The sequence below is a fragment of the Gorilla gorilla genome, chromosome 13 (genome assembly GCF_029281585.2).
Source record: "Gorilla gorilla gorilla isolate KB3781 chromosome 13, NHGRI_mGorGor1-v2.1_pri, whole genome shotgun sequence".
Classification (NCBI taxonomy): domain Eukaryota; kingdom Metazoa; phylum Chordata; class Mammalia; order Primates; family Hominidae; genus Gorilla; species Gorilla gorilla.
The window spans coordinates 37,723,433-37,746,443 of record NC_073237.2 but is presented as its reverse complement, the minus strand read 5'-3'; positions in this window follow the sequence as shown (position 1 = coordinate 37,746,443).

Below are 23,011 nucleotides of genomic sequence, written 5' to 3'. Positions count from 1 at the left end.
TTCTATACAGATAACTAAACTATATGATCACTCATCTATATGGCCCAATTCCAACAGTGTCTAGCCAAATGTCTTTCTGTTCAATTGGCCAGTGGTCTACATCTCTGTCATTTATCTCTCTGGCCAGGTGTCTTTTTAGTAATTGTCTCAAACCAACAGTTTGATGGTAAGGCTGGGAACAATCTCAGGCTTGGGTTTAACCAAATTTTTCATCAGTAATAACATTTCCTCTTATCCTCAAACGTGCTTATAAACCATGTATCTGTTTTGCAGTGATAGATCCTAACTTCAGGGTCTTTTCCATTCTACTCAAATCCCTCTGCATCTATTACTGATCTTAAGTGTTTGTCTACCAATATTCCATCAAACTTATGAGTAACATACTGTTTTGTGTCAGCTTCCTCCAGTGTTTTTATTTCTGTCGCTTGCAAATCCAGTTGCTCCCGGTCTCAGAATTCTTTGCATACCCTGGAGCCCTCATCTCCTACCACAGCACTCTCAGCTGCATTTTAAATGGCCCCCCCTTTCATTATATTTAATCACATGGTAAATTCAAAAGATGAGTCCAGATACAGAAGGCTCGTTAACTTTAATGGGTCCCTTTTTATATGTGGGTGAAAGGCCTTAAACCCTTGTAAATTAGGCTGGGATTTATAAACCATGACAAACGTGATGACAAATACTGATTTCCTAGTAAATTCCTTCAACACTCTATATCCCCATACATGATGAATTGGTAGTATTCCTTTTGTTATTATTTACACAAATGACTTTGGCATTGTCTTGATACGTGAGCAATATACTTAAACCCATGACAGATATCACAGATTAGGGTAGAGCCATATATATTCCTCATTTGGCTTATACTTAAAAAAAAAAAAAAAGCTGACTATAATACATATGTAAATGCATGTGCAGAAAATTAAAAACATACTTTACATTCTGGTTAAAAAAATAAAAATAGACGAAATTGAGGGAGATTCAGTATTTCTCACATAACTGTTCAAATTACTGAGACTGTGTGGTCCTATTTCACAAATTATACCTCTGTGGTAAGATTCCTCTTCAAGAAGACTATAGAGATCAATCAGCCCCAGCCATAACAACCTTAATCCTGCTGTTAGACTTTTATAATTTTCTGCCACCAGTGAGTTATTGCTTGACAAGTGTTTAAATATTATACATTGTGAAGTTTAAATAAAAAAAATTATTTACACAGGAATATAAAAAAGTATATTGCCAATTATATAGTTCCCTGAACACTTAATCCTGGAGCCAAGTGGAAAACCCTTCAGGAAGCCTGGCTTCTACCATTTCACCACACTGAAGGGCACCTCAGGAAATGCCCATTTAATCTCTGCAGCCGCATTTCAAGCACCTAATCTCACCTTGCAGGGCACTCTGCCACTTTTTGTCACCCAAACAAAATGCAGGTAAATGATGGAGAAGCTCAGCTTATATCCTTTAAATATTTACTGGCTAGTCTACTCACAGTAATACATGCTGTAGTGTTAGACTCAATTTCGCCCCTGAGTGGCTGGCAGACAGTTTGGATAGGCTTACTGAGAAGTGAGGATCTTTCCTTGCTTTGCCTTTGAGGAGAAGCCATTCCCTTATCTTAAGTGAATTAGTTTAAGACCTCTCCCTACTAGCCCAGTGAATCAACAAATCAGCCAGGCCTGCTGCATTGATGGCTCACTTAACCCAGCCCTGTTCGTTCATGGGAAAAATGTCCTGTGGAAGGACGGTCCCCTGTGCCCCACCTGACCTGATGGATGCGGACCCCAGTCACACAAGGGTTTCCTTATTTCACAAAGTGAAGTTGGTGTAACTTGCTGGACAGAAAACCTACTTGATTAGTGTGTCATTTTCTTCCACAGCAGGAGCGTGAGCCAGAGTGAAAAGGAGGCATTGCTCCCTAACCATGCCTGAGGCTTCCTTTAAAAACAGAACCATTTTCAATGTCAAGTGAGTAGGAGGCAAAAGGCACTGACTGCAGGTGGAGGCAGAAACCTTCCTCCCTCTGCTAGTTGTCCATGTTTTTATTGAAAGTTGGAAATCATTTTAAAGTCCATTCAAAATGTGATTCTTATTTTTTAAAACTGAAGTAAATCTAAACATGCTGACATGAAAATATCAAAAGCATGAAATTAAATTTTTAAAATCCCATTTACACTTTACACTATATGTGTATACATGTACATCTATTTTATGTATTGATATGTATGTGTATATATATATACATGTATATATTTGTCTACACAAAGAAAAGGTCTGGATGGATCCACTTTCAAATACTACCAGAAGTTTCTTTGAGATTCAGAGAGAATGAGAAATCAGAAACCAGGAATTTTACTACGAATTTTTGCATAGTTAGAATTTTTACAACAAGCGTATATTGCCACTATCATTTTTTAAGTGTTAATAAAGAAGTAATTTCCCCCATTTGCTTAATTTTTTATTACACTGGTAAACTTAGGCATTGAGGCTCAATGTTGGCCTGCAGATGGAAAAGCAGAGCCTAATCTCCGTCCCTGCTTAACAGCAGCAGATAATTTGACCGAAGTGGCTACAGAGCATATGTGGACATTAACAGGAGCTTCCACGAGGGTTTTTGACGTGTCATTCTGAATCCTTCCCTGGGTGTTCTGATATCATCACAAACCCAACTCTGCATGCTTTATGGCTAATGAATGAAATGCTTCCAGAGCCGGATCTTATCCCTCTCTTCTCAAAGCACCTTTTCTCAAATATAGCCTATGCTTTACTAGGCGTTAGCCTACTTGTGGCTTTGTGAAAATATTTAAATAATGTTTTGTTGGATGTTTTTAAAGGTAGTTATGAACAAAAGTAGATTAAATCCCCTGGTCCCAATTCTGCCTCAAGGCTCCCAATATACAACCCCTCTAGGCATCAGAAGACCTAACCATTGCTTTTTTGAAAGAAAGGAAGGCCCATCATTCCATAATTACTCTCTTGTGCAGATTGGCACAATATCAGAGCTAACACAACAAACCACAGAAAAGACCAGGTTATAACATCTCTGCTGCTGTAAATTGAAATAATAAACTTTGGCAAACACAGAGGACAGCAAATTCAATTTGACAGTCCTCTCAAAGCAGACTAAGAACAACAGAGGGAAGCTGGCTAAAGAGGATCAGAATCCATTTTATTTGATTATTACATCATTGGATGAGGAAATTTGTAATGCAATTCTCCCAAATTGTTCATTCACCATTCACAAAATAATGGTAGAAATCGAATTATCATCATGTTCTACATTCAAAATCACTGATTTTCAAGCTGGAAAAGAATGATCTAACTTCCTTTAGCTTTGAGAACTCTTTCTTTAGGCAAACACTCAGGTGAAAGTCCAATGTGAAAAACAGATTAATGCAATCTTGCTCACTGTGAAGGGAAAGGGAGAGCTGCAGCTGTGCTCATCTGTCCCACTTCTGCACATCCCTCACTGCCCATCCCTTCTGCAAGAGCCTTTGGGGAATCCGTGAGTGTCTACTAGGGCACGTCATTTGGAAAGCAACTGATCTAGGCCATTGCCACCTTCATTTAAAAGATGCAGACTAACTCTCTTAAGATCATTAAGTGAAGTTAGAGTGAGGGATGAGGAAAGAAGTGAAACCACATTCTGACAAAGATTCTTATTGGAAGATCAAGAGTAAATTCATCTTTTTAAAGGGTTAAGTGATAACAGTTAACTTTTATTGAGCATTTGCTACCCACTAGAAATAGTGCCAAGTGCTTTATGAGTCTTAACACAATTGATTTGTACAAAATCCCCATGAGGTACTATTCTTATAAACAGATGGAAGTTTGGGCTCAGAAAAGTTAAATGACTAGCACAAGATCACACAGCTAAGAAGCAGAAGAGCTAGTTCAAACCCAGGCACGTGGCTTAAGTGGCAAGGTGCCTACCCCTGTGCTCACCTACCTCTGCCACCCACACCCTGGCTACCATGACTTATTTTTTACCCAATTGTATTACCGATAAAAATGGAAAGAAGGCAACTTCTCACTGGCTTTACCACACTCTGTAGACACAACTATGTGCATCTCCTGCTGGAACTAATATTCCACTCAATTCCTTAAGGATTGCCACAGTGACAGCTCCTATTCGAATCAAGCCAGCCAACAAACAGGCTATTTCTATCAAGAATAAGCTCCTCAAATCCAAAGCTGTGACAAAAAGAGACACGATTGCAGAAACTCTGACAGACAAGAATAAAAGCCAAAAGCAGGCTTGACAACCAGGATACACCCCCTCCAAGAGCAGAAAAAAATAAGGACAGATCAAGCTGGGGTATCTGGGGACAAAACCAGACATGGATAAATAGAGATAGGAAGAGACAACCAAGAACCAAGTCACAATAATCCTAGCAGGGGTCAGAGCAGATGAATGGAATGTGAGTCAGCAATGAAGTACAGTCATCAGGAATAAAAGGAAAATCATTGTGAAATGCCCTGGGAGGAGTGTGACTTGCAAGGACTCTAAAATAAGCCTTCCAGTGTCTATTCATCAGCTTACACCTTAAATGTGTTCTGTGTCCAGTACTGGCCATTACACTTTTTAATAATGGAGAGAAAATAGATAAAGGCCAAAAAGTCACAGCAAAGTTGACTAGAAAGAGGACAAAAAGTCCTTTGGAGAAAGATTAAAATCTTTAATGTTGTTTAACCCACATGAGATAATACTGAGATGAAAAGATCTCAACTGTATAAAATATGCCTGCAAGAGAATAATGACCATTTGTTCTCCATTTACACAAAATAATGTATTCATTGGCTGTTTGGATGAACAGTTATCAAGGACCTATGTGCTTGGGGACACAAATGTGGAAAACACTTCTAATTTATATCCTGAAAGAACTTCACAGTCTAGCGAAGAGCTAGACATGAAGATAAACAACATTGCAGCATGATAGTTACTATAATTCAGGCATATATGAAGAGCAGAAGGATACAATGAAGGAAGTGGTAAACCCTACGGCAGTGGAGGAGATGCGGGGAGATGATCACATCTTGAAAGAAGAGTAGCAGGTTTTTCAGAAATTCAAGCAGGGAAAGAGTATTCCAAGCAGAGGGAATAATATGTGAAAGGTAGGAAGATGGGAAACTGTCTAGCACATTCAGGAACTTGCAGTGAGTTCAACAAAGCTGGAAATTGGAGTATAAGAGAAGAAAAGCAGGAGATAAGCCAGAGTCATAGGCTGGAGCTAGATAATGGAGATGTTTTTACCTACACCAATAAGCTAGGCTTATATCCAGGCAGTTACGATATTTTGTTACAAAATCAAAATACTTCCACGTCAATTAGAATGGGGCCTTTTGTTTCCATCCTCCTCTCCAGACACTTTCCCTCCAGTGGGACTTTCAGACTTCCTCATAATCCACCGACTCAAGCGTAATGCCTAGAACTGCAGCCTCCAGTCTCCTCTCCAATTCTATAACAGTGTCTATTTTGATGGCATGATGGTTGTTAAAAATGTTCAATATCTGCTAACATTTGGGGACTTTAACCATAGATGAAAGGGAACCACTGAAGAGTTTCAAGCAACTACATCACACAACCAGACTGTCATAAACTTAAAAAGAAATTATTGATCGTCAAAGTAACCAAAAAGGAATGAAGCCTCTCTCCATGGAAATATTTTAAAAGATACACAATTTTGTATCCTATAGACAGTTTCAATGCTGCCTGGCCTATGGGTGACTGGATGAGATGACTCCAAAGGGGCTTTCACTTCATTTATGAGGCTATTCCATGATCAAACACTGCGGAAACACTGCCTGGTTATATCTTCCTCCTACATCTCTGAGGAGGATGAAGAAAGTGAGAGAGCTGGCTGAGAGAGAGCCTCTTTGAGTGACAATCTCTATTTCACGTGCTATAGAGGCATAGGCATTGTTTAGTGTTGAAATTCTTTTCACAGCATGTGGCAGGTAACCCCTGGCAGCGGTCTTCTGTCCCACAGCTTTCTACACTGTTGCCCTCTCTTCACCAGAGACAGCTACAAGGCTGGGGCAAGGTGTGGACTTCACTTTTCCAGATGATGGCAAGCAGCCAGGAACTGTCAAGGGGAAGGAAAGAACTCCAAGATCACCCAGCAAAACAGGAAACTGAAGGGGGATGAGAAACCACATTGCATCTCAGAATCTCGCCACTTAAGCTGTGTCTCTCCAGATGCACTATATTTCACCTAAATTCAAACATTTCCAAATGATATTAAAAAAATTAAACCTCACCTTATTCGTTTAAAAAAAAATATGTGTTTCTTGGTAAATCACACAACTCTAGTGCTGAATTTTCCCCTGCTCATTTTTTCACATCTTTCAATTACCTGCTGATCTACTACTGTGTAAGTGTTTTTCTCCTCATTTACTGAGGATACTACTTTTTCTTATTTTTTCCCCTCATGCTCACCTAATTAACAGTCAAGCAGCTTTTCATACAAAATCTCCCAGCTTTAAATTTTTCCTTCTGATTAGGAGTTTTAAAAAAGAGCTTTGGGGTTTCAAAAATGCTTTTTCCAAGAGATTTATGTGCTCAACCATCAGACTATCCATCTTAAACCAGGCCAGTGTGAGCAGCAGCCTCTAAAACTCCAGGAGACAGGGAGGCCTGTGTCCCCTGACACGATTGTTAGATGTTTCAAAGGCAGGGTCCTTTGAGGCCATGCTATGGCCATCTGAGCTTGATCACAGGTAAGACCCAAGAGCCATCTTCAAAAGATCTAATTTCTTTAATCCCTTTTTATTGTGCTGTACTTTTAAGAGTTAGAAGAAGCCATGCTTTTAAACTTCTGTTAATTCATTTAACAATCACTTATTAACCACCTACTAGGTGCCAGGCACTAAATTAGGTGCTGGAATATAATGATGAGCAGAAGATACGTATGGTCCACCACTTAATGGTGTGTATATTCTATAGCAGCAGTTCTTAACATTGGTTGCATATTGGAATCCCCCAAAGAGCTTTGACTGCTTCCAGTGCACATCCACCTCCAGACCAATTAAATTAAAATCTCCAGGTATGAGACTCAAAATATTTTTCAAAGGTCCCCAAATGACTCCAAAGAACAGCCAAGGTTGAGAATTAGACACATCAATCAAATAATTACACAAATAGATATCAAATTATAACATTAATAAAGACTGTAAAGAATTAGTCACACTTTGAGGAGGCTTCAGCACCATTTGTTTATATATACAACTGAGATTTGCCGAGCACCTGCTTTTATCAGGACTTACAAGGTAATGTGACTATAGGTCATAACCCAAAGAAACATTGGCCATCCTGGTTATCCTTCACCTTCATGGGTCAGAACTGACCACTGAACACTTGGAGATTTCTGGTCATTTCCACTTCCTCTATCGGAAGAGCAGAAAGAGGTCAACCCACCTCACTCATGTCAGACAGACATGTGAACCACAGGGCACAAGCAAAAGTGACAACCAGACCCTCCTAAATGCTGGCAGGATATCTCAGCAATGCTACTTGATTTGAAATCCCATGCTTAGATCGACTGGAGTAGTGCGTGCAGTATGATAATCTGAACTGACAATAAATGCCAAAGAAAAAGGAAAAATGAAACTTGATACTAGGTCTGTTTGCAGATTTAAAGAGGAAAATAAATTCTGTAAGACTCTAAGCAAGATTGTCTGGGATTTGCTAAGGGATATGTGTGGAATCCTTACATAATGAGCTTCTTTAAATAAACAAACAGCATTCTGGCTTTACAAAAGCTTCTGGATACTGGAGAGATTATTAAAAAATAAGAGAGGTGGTGATTTAGCTTCACCACTGCAGCTGAGAATGGCCTTCTAGATTTGAATACTTTCCACTCTCACTTGTTTGAATCATCTTCCCTCAAGATAATGAAGTTTTTTTTCTTGTTTCATTTTGTGATTTTCTTTAAGAACTCCCCTGGCATCATTCATTTGATTTACACTGAATCGAAATTAACTGTACCTAAACAACCCTTTATTAGTTCATTATATTCTTCTCTCCATTTATTTGACCTTTAGTCTGCCTTTAAATTGTAAACTTGACTTCATACAGATCACTATAGCTATCATCTAATTGTCAGAAAGCAGATAATATTCAATATTAAGGATTGATGATACATGGACAAATACATATCTCTAAAGATAAATATTTTTAAAATCCTTTGCCATTCAATTTTTAATACATAATGACTATCATATTTTCTTAAACACACACTCCAAAACACTTTAAGAAACAAATGAGCTGAGAATTTGCCATGTTTCCTAAGATCCCAAGAAGAGAGTAGCTAAGACTGGATTTTATTCCAAAGGGGAAGAAACCTTCATTTTTCGTAAGTACAGAAGATTTGGATTTAATTTAAATAGAGCGCAAGATCCACACTGTGAAGTTACCAGCTCTTTCCGGATGCTATATCATTTGTCTGTACCATGAAGCATTAGACTCTAAGTATGATTTTCTGAGGTCTGATGTAAAGTGGAACCCAGAAGCTTTGCAGGATCACACTGTTAGTCAAGACCCACCATTCAAAAAATCTCTTAATTTACAGTTTAATAAACAAATGTGGAAACTGAGCCAAAAGGAAAACAAGATGAATCTGTGAATATGATGAATGCCCAAAGCTCATGCTATAAGTTTCTATATGAAAGGTAGAGCCTTTGGCTCAGAGCTTTCTAGGAATTAGCCAAATCCATAACATAATGCTCGGTAGTCTCCTCAGGCCATTGAAGCCCTATCTGTTCTGCTAAAGAGTGTGAAGAATTTTCCCACGATGCCACTTAAAATATCCCTACCTATCACAAGCTCAATGTTCAGTTTTGCCAGCTTAAAACAGTCCAACACAATGTTATTTATTATAACAGGTAGTCAGCTAGATCCTGAACCAAAATTATATCTTCCAAAATAGAATATGTGTAATATGTAGTGTGGTTAACATGTATCATAAATACCAAACCAATTTACCAATCCTTGTATTATAACAGTGTTCCATTCTAACAATTTTGGGATTGCCATAGAAAGCAATTGTTCCTTTTATAAAGCAATATCTAACCAATGTATATAAATTTTCTTCAAAATACAGGGCCTGGTTATGACTTCACAAATGATTATCTCCAAAGTAGAAAGAAATAAGATATAATAAGTGGGGTAAGGATAGCTAAGAACAATAATTGTATATTTCAAGACTACAAGAAAAGAAGATCATAAAAGTTATCACCAAAGAGGGAAGATAAAAGTTTGAAGTGATGGGCATGCTGATTACCCTGAGTTGATCATTATACAATGCATACATATATTGGAAGTTCACACTGTACCCCAAAAGCTTTACAATTATTATGTGTCAAGTATAAACAAAATTAAAAAAAAATCCTTAGACAAATTGTCTCTAAAAACCAGGAACTCACAGTCAGCCCAAGCACCCACAACTCTTGACAAACCAAGCAGTTGAAATGAGATTTGGTTAGTTTAAGATGCAGTGCCATCAGCCTTTTTCCATTTTTCAATTGTCTTATTACTTGACTTGCAGAAAACAAAACAAAAAAAAACATATTTAGTGGACCCGATTACACAAACCACTACGTGGAAAATTCTGACTCAATGATACTTTCATAAATTCAGATCAAAATTTAATCAAACTAATGTGCATAAAGACAGTTTTAAAAATTAAATTAAATACTAAAAGATAATGTTGGACTTTTATGGAAGTCGAGAGTCAACTATGCCAAGCTTATTTACCTAAACATATATTAGAAAAGTCTTGAAACTAAAAGAATCAAAAGAATTCCAGTCAGCATTTCTCAGGCAGGAGAGGTACACATCACAGAAGCCATAACCCTTCTCTCTCAGGATCACTGAGAATGCTGTCTTCCTCCAAGCAAATTCCGCTTTCCCAAACCCTAGGAGGGTCTTATAAAGCAACAGCAACCTTCCCTAAAGTGATTTTTCACTGAGACAGCTACTTTAGAAGGATGCTGTAACACTGACCCTCAAGAAGAGAAGTCACTGAGTATAGATGAGAAAGCATAAAACTTGCATTTTTAGAGTAGAGTCAAGGCCTAGATACTTGAATATCTTAAGATAATAATCAACATTTATTACATACTCAGAGCACTCTGGTCTTTTGAGAAACATTACCTAAAAAAATAGAAAAAAGTGCTTAAAATTCTGCACATGAAAGCAAGAGTAGGCAAAGAGTCCAAAAAATAATAGTTTCTGTGTGCCAGGTATTCTACCCAATATGATAGGTGTCTTCTGCTTACTTCTCCAGGTTCACCATCCACCCTTTTCCAGCCTGCTCAGTTACCTAGGAGACTAACCCAAATGGACCACATCGGTAGGCACCCTTGCCCTCTGGCTTTCAGCTAGTTTCTGCCAATGGGAGTAATAACCATGAAATGAGGGGTAGGAGGAGAGCAGGGGTTGGAAGCTGGAGGAGGGTATAAAATCATGAAGTAAGTAGGAAGCAATTCAGAAAGATGGAAAGAACTGAGAAAGATGGAGAGATCAAATCAGAAAGATGAATTAAATATAATGCTGAGAGCCTAAGGGAGGCAATAAAGCAAAGGTCGCAAAACCCAGGAGGATGGGCTTGGCTTTCCTGGGGAAGAAAGGCCTAGGCAGAAGAGCTCTCTGACAGAAGCACTGCTCAGGCTGTGCTGCACAAAGGGCAGGACTCTGCATTGGATTCGTGTGCCTGAAAACCATTCAGAGGGTTATATTCTCAAAATGATTTTGTTGAGGTGTCTCCATCTTCAGTGCAGTCTTTATCTGCCTCTGAGAGATGCTTCACACATGGCCTAAGAAGCCTTGTTACAGGCTGTAGTTGAAGAGGGGTGTTTATCTTCAGGTGTAAAAAGATAGCAAGAATAAATGGTTCATGAATCTGCTGCAATGCCACACTTCAAGTATTTCATTTTAATACTATCCATTTAGAGAACAGATGAGGGAATCAGTAGGTCATTATGACCAGAAATATTTAAATATTTTAATATGACTGGAGACATAAATCCACACTGTACTTACTCTCTGATTTCTTCCGTTCACCCAAAACCCTTTTCATTATTCAAAAGAGCTCACCAAATTCTGCCTTGTGAAGGAAAATATCCAGTGTAAAGGACTATTACATATTCCCACCATACTCCCCAAACTTGAATGATAAGCAATTGTGTTCCCCCCGGATGTGCATATGAAGTCTAGCAAATAAGAACATAAAATAATGACAGGAAGAAAACAAACCGAAAGCTAAAATTATCAGTGGAGCTGATTAGCATATGTATAAGAGACACTTGTACAGATGTGGGATGCTTTCTTTAGAATGTAAGTTCTTGCAGCAGTGATTCTTAATCATTTTTGGAGTTGTGACATCTTATCATCATTTATTTGCTTTTTATGATCATCACCAACCTCCTCCCAAAAGCATATTTTTAAATGAGAAGGAATAATTTTATTCTCAAGCGTTTGCCTTTATTTTTACTCTCTGAGAATCACCCTAGAGGATCATACGAGTCGGTACAATTACCAGTGGTTAAGAATCCAGGGAACTTTGCCCTTTGCATTTTTTCCTATGGTAGATATTTAATCATCCATAGGTAACGGTAAAGAATGTACACAGAGGGAAGAAAACGGGAGTGAAAGTTATTTCCACAGTAAGCTTTTGAAGTTTGGATAGGACATTTTGAAATAGACCTAGAAGAGCAGGGAAGGAATGTTGGTGGGACATGTCTTCTTTCCCACATACACTTGTATTCCATTTAGGTAAATGTGAGTGTTGAGAATCCATCTCCACAGACCTCAGTGATTCACTTCATTGCAAACTCCATTCTGCTAAGCCATTTTCATAGGTTGTATTGATTATTTGTATGACTGTTTAAGAAAAGCAACCATACACAGAACTCCTGATTTTGCAGTTTACTTTAAGTCAACTTTTAATTATTTGTATAAGGCTTTATTGGAAGCTCTCTGCATAAGCCAAAGTGCAAGACATGAAGCAGAGTAATTCATTCCTTTCCTAAAAGAAAGGAGGTAATTTTGGGCCGGGCACAGTGGCTCACGCCTGTAATCCCAGCACTTTGGGAGGCCAAGGCGGGCAGATCACCTGAGGTCAGGTGATCGAGACCAGCCTGGTCCAACATGGTGAAACCCCGTCTCTACTAAAAATACAAAAATTAGCCAGGCGTAGTGGCACATGCCTGTAATCCCAGCTACTCAGGAGGCTGAGGCAGGAGAATTGCTTGAACCTGGGAGGCAGAGGTTGCAGTGAGCCAAGGTAGTGTCACTGTACTCCAGCCTGGGCAACAGAGCAAGACTCCATCTCAAAAAAAAAAAAAAAAAGAAAAAGAAAAAAAATAAAGAAAGCAGGTAATCTTAAACAGGTTTCTTAGAATCAGAGTTGGAAGAGATCTTTTCTATTGAATAAAAATAAGTCATCTATGAATGTAACTGGAAACTAACACTATACTGTGTTTCTTCCAATACATTTTAAATTCTTGTTAATTTTCATAACCCTTTTGCCACGTGTGTAGCCACCAGATGTTAATTGCAGTTTCCTAACAAAGGTGCAGAAAGAAGAAAGGTCAAGTCCTAGATCATGTAACAAGCCAAAACACCCATCTCCCTGCCAGTTTCTATCCGTGCTTTCCAGTAATTCTTTTCTCTCCGTAGTGGACTAATAGGTCTCCAACGGGACAAGGCATAGTTTTGTCAGGGAAGTGAAGTCTGGAAGGGATGATAACAGCACACAATGCTGATGAAATTAACTGTGAGAGCTACCCTGCAGCTAGAAGGGGAACACAAGGCCACTCCATGTGCTAACTCGTATATTGGCATATCTCAACCCACAGATTGAGAGACACTTGTCTCCTCATCCTAGAGCAAGGTCTCTTTTTGGCCCACTTAGGTAGAGAAACTTATGGGGTAGAAAATACCCTTTGATTTGCCTGGTTGTTTGCACAAACTGGCTACCAATCTGGTCCAAATTGTTAACTTTGTAATTCCAAGTAGATTAAGATGAATTCTGGCTTTTATCTACCAAATTATTTATGCAACCAATCCATCTGCTTCTCTCCTAGGGAAAAAAAATTTTCAAATTCTTTCAAAATAAACTGAGTGTTTTAGTCATAACAAAATCCAAAAATTGACAAGACATTATATTATCATTGCAGAGCAAATGCTTAAATTCCATTTAAAGGAAATGTCATCACTGCATATCATATTTCTGTTTGAGTGCTACATCAGCCTAGTCTGAATGATGCCACCAAGACATAGAGCAAGGGGAAGGGTGGGGTTGAAAGACAGGGAAGGAAGCTCAAGCCAATACAATAAAAAAGAGAATAAACTTACAGCTAAACAGTTTACTTTTCAAAGGCAGCACAAGGGCAAAATGCTTTGTGCAAAGAGAAAATTAGTTTTCAAAGTATATGCGTTCTACAAAGAGCCAAGTTAATTATTCAAAGCAGAGGCCCATGAATTCCCACAATTTAGTCATTCTATTCTGACAAATTCAGGCCCAGCGAGCTGCTTCTTATCACTAAGACTGTGATAATTGGCTTAGACATATCAAATAAACTTTCTGGAGAATTCAGTCATAAGCAGGTATGACATCCTAATAGGGGTTTTATTAGGCCTTTGTCTGTGCAGTAATGTATTAGCAATCACTGTGACATTTTCTGCTCTGGGGGGTTTTGGCCTTGCTCATTTTTTACACTTGCTAGAAAATAAATTTATTCACGGTAGAGATCTAATCCAATACACTACTCTGTTTACCCTGGTTTCTAAAGGAACAGGCCTCTCAGAATTAATGAAAAGTGACATATACATCATAGAAGAAAATGCACTGTCTTCAGCCAGGCATAACTGAATAGTAAGAATCCCTTCTGAATCTACAAACTTGGGAATTCAGTTAGTACAGCCTTCTGTAGTCACAATTTTGCCTCCCATTTCATGTAAGAAAAAAAAAACATAGCCAATAGCATGTGTGGATTAAATTTCTCCTCTTTAGAAGCAATTGTGGTTGAAAAATAATTTCCCTGAGAAAATGTCTTCTGTATATTATCTGGTATGTTGCAATTTGCTCCTTTGCATTTAATATTCCTGACAAGCTGAAATAATTTTAAAGCCTTATTACTGTATATTTGCATACCGAAAGTAGAGTTATTATTTGGGTGGAGAACTGTTTGGAATAAATAAATTTTTAAAAAGCCTACCTACCAGCAAAGGAGAAACAAAATGGATTGGATGATGAAACTCAGTGTCTTTCCATACACTTTTATTCTCTTGGTTCATGTGAGAATATCATTCATGGAAACACATATAAGGCACCATCAAGGTAGTAGTAGTTTGGTCAGAGTGAAAAACATGCTGATAGATTAATGTACTTTTATCACATAACAAGGAAGCATCAACAGAGGTCATCTAAATGACCTCTGAAATCTCTGTAATTTAATACTTGATATTTCACCACCAACTTCCCACTTTCCATGTTAATGGGGACAAAATTAATAGAAAAAAATACCTAGAAGATCTAAGTAACTCATTTTAACTATGGGTTTTTTATCTTCTCCTTACCTAAGCTCTTTTTGGTCTCATATATGTTATAATTCTGAAACACTTCCAAGATCTAGTGTCCTCTCAAAATACCTCCTTTACCTGCTGGATGATGCTTAAAATTTCCTAGTTAAATCTTTAATGTGATGTTTTGTTCAATGTTAAAATTCAGTTATATTTGTGAAAGATCCTGCATTAAAGATACTTCTGGCACCATGAAAAAGATGAATGTCGTGACACAACCAAAAGATGACTCTAGCTCTCCAGCTACAGTCCCCAACCAAAAGAGAAACTCATAAATGACAGATAAAGAATTCAAAGCATAAGTTGCAAGGAATCTCAAAAAGTTCCAAGATAGGGTTCAAAATAAACACAAAGCCTAAAGCAATCCAGAAAATAAAGGAAGTAATAAACATCTTTAAAAGAAATCAATCAGAGTTTCTGGAATTGAAAAACTGACTTAAGGAATTTCACAATACAATGAAAAGCCTTATCAATAGACTGAGCCAAGTAGAAGAAAGAATTTCAGAGCTTGAAAATGGGTCTTCATAGTAAACCCAGGCAGGCATAAAGAAAAAAGAATCTTAAAAAATAAAGTCTTGGAGAAATGTGGAATCCTATAAAAAAACCAAACCTATGAAAGAGAAAAAGTAAACAGTGTGGAAAACATATTTGAGGGAATAATTCAAGAAAATTTCTCTAATCTAGTGGGAGAGGTAGAATTCCAGATACAAGAAATCCAGAGAACTCCTGCAGGATACTATACAAAACAAACATCACTAAGGCATATAGTCACCAGAATGTTCAAAATCAACACTAAAGAAAAAAAAAAAACTTAAAGACAGGTAGAGAAAAGGGTCAGATCACTTACAAAGGGAACTCCATCAGGCTAAAAGCAGAAATCTTACAAGCCAGAAGAGATTGAGGTCCAATTTTCAGCATTCTTTAAAAAAGGAAATTCCAACCTAGAATGTCATATCCCACCAAACTAAGCTCCGTAAGTGAAGGAGAAATAAAACCTTTTCCAGACAAGGAAGTACTAAGGGAATTTGTTACCACTAAACCAGCTCTAAACATGGAACTGAAAGAACAATACCTTCTACTACAAAATCACACTTAAGTACATAGCCCACAGACCCTATAAAGCATCTACACAACCAAAACTACAAAGCAACCAGCTAGCAACTTCCCAATAGGATCAAAACCCCATGTATCGATATTAACCTAAATGCTCCACTTAAGAGGTACAGAGTGGCAAGTTGGAGAAAAAAACAAGACCCATCTATCTGCTGTCTTCAAGAGACCATCTTACATGTAACAACACCCATAGGCTCAAAGTAAAGGGTTGTAGAATGATCTATTATGCAAAGAGAAAACAAAAAAGGCAGGAGTCACTATTCTTATATCAGATAAAACAGACTTTAAACCAAGAACAGTAAAAAATGACAAAGGTATTACAGGAATTCAACAGGAAGATGTAACTATTCCAAATATATATGAACTAAACATTGGAGCATTCAGATTCATTAAACAAGACTTCTAGACCTACAAAGTGATTTAGACATCCATGCAATAATAGTGCCAAACTTCAACACCCCAACTGGCAGCATTAGATAATTGAGGTATTGAAACTAACAAAAAAATTCTGAGCTTAAATTAAGCACTTGACCAATTGGACTTAATAGACATCTAAAAATACTCCACTCATCCTCCATAGACTATACATGCTTTTCATTTACACACTGAACATACTCTAACATTCAACACCTGTTCACCCATAAGGCAAGTCTCAATAAATTCAAAAATATCAAAGTCATACAAACCATTATCTTGAACCACAGTGGAATGAAAACAGAAATCAATAACAAAAAGAACCCTGAAAAATACACAATTATATGCAAATTAAACAACTTACCCCTGAATGACTTTTCACTAAAATACAAAATTAAGGTAAAAATTTTAAAAATATATATTTGAAATAAATGAAAACAGAGACACAAGATACCCAAATCTCTAGGATACAGCAAAAGCAGTATAAAGAGGAAAGTTTATACCATTAAACACTTATATCAAGAAGTTAGAAAGATTTCAAATTAGTGACCTAACATCACACCTAAACAAAACACTAGAAAAACAAGAACAAACCAACAACCAACAAAGCCCAAAGCTAAGTGAAGAAAAGAACGAAAATCAGAGCAGAGACAAATAAAAACATAACACAAAAATTCATACAAAGGATCAATAGAACCAAAAGATAGTTCCTTTGAAAAGATAAACAAGATCAATAGAATACTAGCTAGATTAACAAAGAAAAAAGGGAGAAGATCCAAATAAGCATAATCAAAAATGACAAAGGTGGCATTATAACCAATCCCAAGAAAAACAAAAGATCCGCAGAGACTATTATGAACAGCTCTATGCACAAAAACTAGAAAATCTAGAAGAAATCAAAAAATTCCAGGAAACGTATGACCTCCCAAGATTAAATCAGAATGAAATTGAAATCCCAAACAGACCAATAACTAGTTCTAAAATTGAATCAGTAGTAAAAAACCTACCAATCAAAAGAAAGCCCTGGACTGGATGGATTCACAATGAATTCTACCAAAAGAGCTGGTAACAATTCTACTGAAACATTCCAAAAATTGAAGAGGAGGGACACCTCCCTAACTCATTCTATGGAGCCAGCATCACCCTAATTCCAAAATCTGGCAAAGATACAACAAAAAAAGACAACTACAGGCCAGTATCTCTGATGAATATTGAGGCAAAAATTCTCCACAAAATAATAGCAAACTGAATTCAGCAACACATCAAAAAGTTCATTTACCACAATCAGGTAGGTTTCATCCCTGGGGTTCAAAGTTAGTTCAACATGCAAAACAATAAATATAATTCACCACATAAACAGAATTAAAAATGAAAATCATATGATCATCTCAGTCAAGGCAGAAAAGGCTTTCAATAAAATCCAATCTTCCTTTATGATAAATACCCTCAACAAACTAAGCATCAAAGAAAATGTACCTCAAAACAATAAGAGCTGTCTATGACAAACCCACAGTTAACATCATACTGAATGGGCAAAAGCTGGAAGCACTCCCCTTAAGAACAGGAACAAGATGAGGATGCTCTCTCTCTCTACTCCTATTCAAGATAGTACTGAAAGTTCTAGCCAAAGCAATCAGGCAAGAAAAAGAAATAAAAGGCATTCAAATATGAAAAGAAGTCAAATTATCTCTTTGCTGGTAATATGGTTCTGTACCTGGAAAACCCCATAGTGCTTGCCCAAAGACTCCCAGAACTCATAAACAACTTCAGTAAAGTTTCAGGATACAAAGTCAATATACAAAAATTAATAGTATTTCTATATACTAATAACATTCGAGCTGACAGCCAAATCAAGAATGCAATCCCATTTACAACAACCAAACACACACAAAATAAAATACCTAGGAATGCATCTAACCAAGGAGGTGAATGATCTCTACAAGAACTGCAAAACACTGCTTGAAGAAATCAGAAATGAGACAAACAAATGGAAAAATATTCCATGCTTATGAATTAGAAGACTCACTATAGTTAAAATGGCCATACTGCCCAAAGCAATCTGCATATTCAATGACATTCCTATCAAACTACCAGTGCCATTTATCAAAGAATTAGAAAACAACATCCTAAAATTTATAGGGAACCAAAAAGAGCCCAAATAGCCAAAGCAATCCTAAGCAAAAAGAACAAAGCCAGAGGCATATCATTACCTGACTTCAAACTATACTATAACACTACAGCATGGTACCAGTACAAAAACAGACACAGGCCAATAGAACAGAACAGAGAACCCAGAGATACAGCTACATACCTACAACCATCGAATCTTCAACAAAGTCAACAAAAATAAGCAACGAGAAAGGACTCCCTGTCAATTAATGGTGCTGGAATAACTGGCTAGCCATACACAAAGAAACTGGACCCCTACATTTCACCATATACAAAAATTAATTCAAGATGGATTAAAGACTTAAATGTAAGACCTCAAACTATAAAAACTCAAGAAAACCTAGGAAATATCTTTCTGAACATCTCCTTTGGCAAAGAATTTATGACTAAGACCTCAAAAGCAATTGCAACAAAAAATCAGACAAGTAGGATCTAATCAAACTAAAGAGCTTCAGCACATCAAAAGGAACTATCTACAGAATAAACAGACAACTTACACAATGGGAGAAAATATTCACAAAGTATGCCTCTGACAAAAGTCGAATATCCAGAATCTATAAGGAACTTAATTCAACAAGCAAAAAACAAATAACCCTTTCAGCTGTTCACACTTTCAAGAGAAATAAATAAAAAACAAATAATCCCATTAAAAAGTGGGCAAAGAGTATGAACAGACACTTCTCAGAAGGACATACAAATGACCAGCAAACATATAAAAAGAATTTAATCATCACTGATCATCAGAGAAATTCAAATCAAATCCATAATGAAATACCATCTCACACCAGTCAGAATGGCTTTGTTAAAAAGCCACAAAATAACAGACGCTGGAGATGCCGCAGAGAAGAGGGAATGCTTATGCACTGTTGGTGAGAATATGAATTAGTTAAGCCACTGTGGTCAGCAGCTGGAGATTTCTCAAAGAACTAAAAATATAACCACCATTCAACCCAACCATCTCATTACTGATCATATACCCCCCCCCCAAAATTATAAATCATTCTACCAAAAAGAAACATGTATTTGTATGTTCATTGCAACACTACTCACAATAAGAAAGACATGGAATCAACCTAGGTGCCCATCAGTGGTGGACTGGATAAAGAAAATGTGGTACAAATACACCACAGAATACTATTCAGCCCTTAAAAAGAATTAAATCAAGTCCTTTGCAGGAACATGGATGCAGCTGGAGGCCATTATCCTACATGAATTAATGTAGGAATAGAAAACCAAATATCGAATGTTCTTACTAAGTGGGAGCTAAACATTGGGTACATACTGACATAAAGATGAGAACAATAAAACTGGGGATGACTAGAGGGGGGATGGAAGGAGAGGGGCAAGGGCTGAAAAACTACCTATCAGATACTCTGCTCACCGCTTGAGCAGTGGAATCATCCATACCCCAAGCCTCAACATCACACAATATACCCATGTAACAAACCTGCATGTGTACCCCATGGATCTAAAATAGAAGTTGACTTTTTTAAAAAAGGAAGGCTAGCATTGGAATCTTTATCTAGTAATGGAAGCAATGATTATATAATACTCATATGCTTTCAGAAAGGAAAGAGGTGGCAGTAATCCCGTCTTATTGACTGTATATTCTGAGCTAGGCATTATATTAGGCATTTTCCACATTACAACCGCTTTTGAGATAAATATTATTATATGAGAAAACAAAATCTTAGAAAAGTCATTTAACTTATAAAGATACACATAGCTGTACTATGTAATTAGAAAGGTAATTGCAGAAGCTAAGATTCAAATCCAGAGGTTGTACTCAGTCCACAGACACTGCCGTTAAGAGCCCTTAGCATCTGAGGGGTGAAAATGGTATTAGGCAGAATAATGACCTCCCAAAGAGGTCTACATATCTAATCCCCCAGAACCTGTGAAAATGTTAGGTTTGTGGCAAAGGAGAATTAAGGTTGTAGGTGGAAATAAGGCTGCCAATCAGTTGACCTTAGATGACAGACTATCTTGTATCGTCCAAGTGAGCACAGTGTAATCACAAGGGTTCTCAGTGGGAGAGGGAAGCAGGAGAGTACCAGAGAGAAGGCAGTATAAAAAAGACTCTATCTGATGTTACTAGCTTTGAAGATGGCCACAAGCCAAGGAATAGAGCCTCTAGAAACTGGAAGAGACAGGGAAATCAATTTCCTTTGAGCCTCCAGAAGGAATGCAGCCCTGCCAACACCTTGATTTTAGCCCAGTGAAACTCATCTCAGGACTTCTGACCTCTGCAGCTATATGATAATAAATATGTGTGGTCTTAAGCCACTATTTCGGGTAATTTACTACAGCAGCAATCGGAAACTAATACAGGATCCTTCCAAGTTAGAGAAAGAGCAGAGACTTACCTCAGAATTGGGCTAGGGTTAGCCCTGCCAAATTTAACCGAGTGACTGCCATATACATCACTGGAATTTGAGTTGGGGGAAGAGTGGTTTTTTGTTTGTTTTCTGTGAAACAAAAATTCATGTGACTTGTGTATGTAGAACAGAATCATGGAATCCATGTGACCTGGGGATGTAGAACAGAAACATGGAAAACTCTAGCTTTGGTGGAAGTGACCACTGATGGAAAACAAACCCTGTCTCCAATTTGGCACATGTGGCAGACTGGACATCACAGATGCTACACAATTAAACACATGAAAAGATTCTCCACAAGTCATTTGCAGCAGACACCTTTGGTTTCCCATTCCTTCCTTTCTCCCTTGCTTTCCAGAGACTCAATTAAGGTTGGCTGTCAGGCAGCCAAGTACTTCAGCACTTGGCCACACCCAGTGCTCAGTGGATGACACTTGATTAATCTCAGCTAATTGTGTTAGTTCCATTCCTCTTAAGTGGTTTAGAAGAGAGCATTCAACATAATCTTGGACATGAGGCACAAGGTCTGCAGAGACACTTCCAGAAAAGTTTTCCCTTATTCTTCAGAACCACCATAAGGAAAAGCTGCTTTCTTTTCTGGCTTTGGATACTGGTCTCTGTTGGGAGCTGCTGCAGAAAGCTGGCACACAAATAGAGGCATGCCTGACAATAAAAGCCAATATGCACTGTGAATGGCAAAGTAGGAAAATGAAAAGACTCTGGGTTTTTAATAATGTTATTGAGCCACTGAATTAGCCAAACCTGGACCTTGCCTAATTCTAAAGTTATTTTATATGAGACATAAATGGCCATTATTGTTTAAGTCATTCGAGTTGGGATTCTCAATTACTTGCAACAGAAAGCATCCTAAATGATACAATGGAAAGTAAATCAGTCATCAGTCTTCATGCAATATTTACCATGTGTGGTTTGGTCTCCTCTTCTGTTCTGGCCAAATGTGACTTGAGCTATTCCCAGTGGAAAGGAACCATCATTACCACTGACCTCATTAAAAGATGATGCATCTGTGTGTTAGGACTACTTAATTCTTGAGTTAAAACTTCATGTCTAAGATTTTCCATCCTTAAAGGTTTGGATTCATTCAGTAAGTGTGAAAGCAGAACCTCCATTATAGTTGATATCTACTAGAAGGGAGAGATTTAGGTACCATTAGACAACAAGAAACCAAGAATATCTACTCTTGCTAGGTTCTGAAGCTTATTTGGGTGTGCTCAAGCACACATAACTTTTGCTCAATGGCAAAAGAAAGCAAGTTCATACTTTTTTATTCACTGGGCTTAGGCCCTAACTCCCAGTATAAAACTCTTTGGTAAACTGAGCATGAACCCCTTGGCTTGGGTACAGGGGCCTACAAGAAGTCTCTGAAGTTGAATCCCACCTTCAGCCTTCCATTTGGTGAAAAAAAGAAAAGAAAATTAAAGAGATCAGTGCTCCCAAGTACACACTGGTGGGAGAAAAAAAAAAAGAATATTGGGTAGCCTGGCCATATTGCAAGAATATTGCATAAAATATGAAGACAGAAGAGAGTCACACATAGGTAAGTGGTCTTTTTAATGTGGAGAAACCCATTGGACCCAGTAAATACGGTCTCAGTGGGGTCATAAAATGTGACCAATAAGATTAGCACTCCACCTCCAAAGGAAAGGAAAGCAAATATAAAATGGGAAGCTGGCAGAGGTGTATGAGATAAGTTCCTTCTCAGTATCTAGTCTTTGAAATCTCTAAGGCTTTCCTTTTATAAAATGGTCAATATTGTACTACTCTTAACATGTAATGCAAACTTTATTCATAACTGATTTTTACTTTACCCTATGGCTTGGATATGCCTTAGGAACTATTATAGTTGTAAGCATTCATTTCCCACGGCTCTGTGAAAAAGTGAAAAATCATAATTGCAACCAAGTCCAGACAACATGCAGAATAATATTGCAGTTAAAAATCCTTACTAGAATGCTACCTCATTATACACAGATGGTGGCTATATGGTGGCTAACATACCCATGGGACAAAACAACTGGCCTTACTGATTTTTGAGCCAAACTTCACTTTGGGGGATTTGGTGGAGTTTTTTTGGCCTCCACAACTTCAAGTATCCCACAATCCACCAGTGTGCAGTTTGAGCTCTATCCTAAACCATGAAAGAGGCCAAGAGAATTGTATGCTTCAAAAAAAAACCTGGTCTCCTCCCTCAGAACTCATCAGCCATGCTGGACTCTTTCACCAATGCCCATGAAAGCCCATTTTCTCATTCCGACTTTTATTTTCATTGCAGTCTTTTCATAGGTTAGCAGCTAAAATGAATATTCACTACCTTTGCATGAAACTCTTTCCT